The 2,500-nt window shown below is 29.4% G+C and overlaps 1 protein-coding gene across 1 annotated transcript in view; it reads left to right on the top strand.

Annotated features, from left to right (window-relative positions):
* Positions 1-2,500, top strand: part of LOC124426987 (zinc finger protein 26-like) — a 24,328-nt gene that overhangs the window by 21,426 nt on the left and 402 nt on the right. Inside the window, exon 5 of the transcript XR_006942851.1 lies at positions 1,822-1,939. The gene's annotated coding sequence lies outside the window, so the exon portion shown is untranslated. The remainder of the gene's footprint in view (positions 1-1,821; positions 1,940-2,500) is intronic.

Raw genomic sequence — 2,500 nt, 5'->3', positions numbered from 1 at the left:
ATCCATATATATATATATATATATGCGTATATATATGTACGTACATATATATGTATGTATGTAGATAAACGTATACATGTGTATGTGTGTGTGTGTGTGTTTATGTATAATTTTATGATATAACTTTTTTTACTTTTTATAGATACTTTAATTCGATATAGGTATACAATGGATCTTAAGCCAAAAAAGTTTCTAGAGGATATTTTAAAAATCATTTTTTTAGGGTAATTTTCTTTTTTCTTCTTTTTCTCTTTTCTATTCTTTTCTTTTCTCTTTAAATTGTGGAATAACAATCTCTCTCTCTCTCTCTCTCTCTCTTTTTCTTTTTCTTTTTCTTTTTCTTACTCTCTCGCTGAACATTTATGGTCCATCTTGTATTTATGAAATATATTGTAAGTTAAGAAAATACATATCTCTTTATGAGAAAAATGTAAAGTGGTAGGAAAATGTTTGATTACGACCTTTGTTATCTTCTTTAAATATTCGTCCTTATTCTATATTCCGTATGTACTATGATGATAGTAAATTAGATTTTACGTAGAGAATAGAAAGGATAGAGTAAATATAATAAATTGTAATTGAGCAATGGTTAAGAGACGGTAAGATAAGCGATAAGAGGGAAGTTAAAAAGGGGATGAAAAGGGTAGAGAGGATATAACTTCTTGCATTATAACTCGTAGGCATATTTATGTACATTTTAAACGAAAGAGGTATTATTTATTCGAGTCCTAGATGATCGACGGTCATATATATATATATATATAATATGAGCTACTTCCTTTTTCATTTATATGTATAGATTTAATCAAAGGAGTTATTAAATTTTAATGTTAATCAATACAAACGCAAATTTAATTTGTCATTTTATAAATCAGTTCACGTTGAATTTTATTCGCGTCAAAAAACTTATCTAAATAATATATATATATATATGTGTGTGTGTGTGTATGTATGTTTATATGGATAGTTAATACATACAAGATGTATTAGTTTAAAAAGTGATTCGAAGGTGATAATCAAAGAATGAATTACTGTTATTAATAATATTTACTTAAGGCAAATTTATTTTTCAAATTGTGAAATTGGAAGGTTAAAAAGAACCTTTAAAATTACTATGACCCTTGAAGAAAGGTCTTGAAAAAAATCAAGGGTATGATTGATTGAAAAAAAAAAAAAAAAAAAAAAAAAAAAAAAAAAAAAAAAGATCCAGTTACTATATAGCCTCATACTGATATACGTATGTATACATGTAATATATTATATAAAACGATGTCGTATAAGTTGATATTAGATAGACGAATGATATACGAATACACGTCATAAGTTTCTATGTAATAGATAGGTATAGTTATTCGTGAAAAATACGATCGCGTTATATCGGACATTTCGTTCACGGTGAATTGAGTTCATGTTCGAGTTCATGTTTGAATTTGAATTCAAATTCAAGGAAGAAGTTTTCCCTTTTAACTCGGAAAATCTCGATCTGCGGTTTCTCAAAGTAATTCTTAGATAGACAAAGATAGTATAAGGGAGAGATAGATGGATAGATAGATAGATAGGTAGATAGAAAAAGAGAGAGAGAGAGAGTGAGGGAGAGAGGGAGAGAGGGAGAGAGAGAGAGAGAGTTTGGAAACGACTTAAAGGGTACATCGAATTTCAAGAATCGAGATATACTAAGAATGGGTTTACCATTTCTTCGATAATGTCGAAAGTTTCTATCGGAGGGAAGTATATGTGTATATATATATATATATATCTGTCTTTGTCTTTCTCATTCTTTAACTGCAGTTTCGTACATCCATTTGTTTTTAAATTCATTAGGTTTTCATCGAAGGATAAAAGATTCGTTGGGTCGTTGGCCGACTACAAAAACGAAAAGCTCGTGTTTTTGAGGTCAAGAATTTCCTTTGGAAAAATTGTTTTTTTCACACCCACTTAGGTACGTACTTTTTTCCCGCCCCCCCTCCCACCCCAAGAAAGAAAGAAAGAGCAAAAAAGAGTAGAAGACAGAGAGAGAGAGAGAGAGAGAGAGAGAGAGAGAGAGAGAGAGAGATGAGGGATGAATTTTCTTCGAACGAGGGAGGACGATCCCTTTTTAATATAAAGAAAGGGGAAAAGAATTTATTTATTTTCAAAAGAATTCATATTTTCTATTCAATAGTAACACATATCTTCATAGTAAAAGGAGATTTTCAAAGTTTGGGTTATGACCTAGTCACCAATCGTTTACTCGTTTAAATATTAAAATATCTGAAGGGTGATTGGGTAGTTAAACGTATCAGGAAAAAATTTCATTCGGGTTGAGAATTTCTCGATTGTATTTATCTGAAGTACAAAATGATTTCTATTGAAGTTATTTTTTTTTTTTTTTTTTTTTTTTTTGAATCATTAAGGTACAAGATATTATTTATTTATTTCTGCGTTCAATTTTTTTCTTTCGTTTTGCTTCTCTCTCTCTCTCTCTCTCTCTCTCTCTTTTTTCTCTCTATAGATGCATATC

This window comes from Vespa crabro, chromosome 9 (assembly GCF_910589235.1).
Source record: "Vespa crabro chromosome 9, iyVesCrab1.2, whole genome shotgun sequence".
In the NCBI taxonomy this organism is placed as follows: Eukaryota; Metazoa; Arthropoda; class Insecta; order Hymenoptera; family Vespidae; genus Vespa; species Vespa crabro.
Note: the sequence above shows the minus strand (reverse complement) of the source record. Positions and strands in the feature narration are given on the sequence as shown.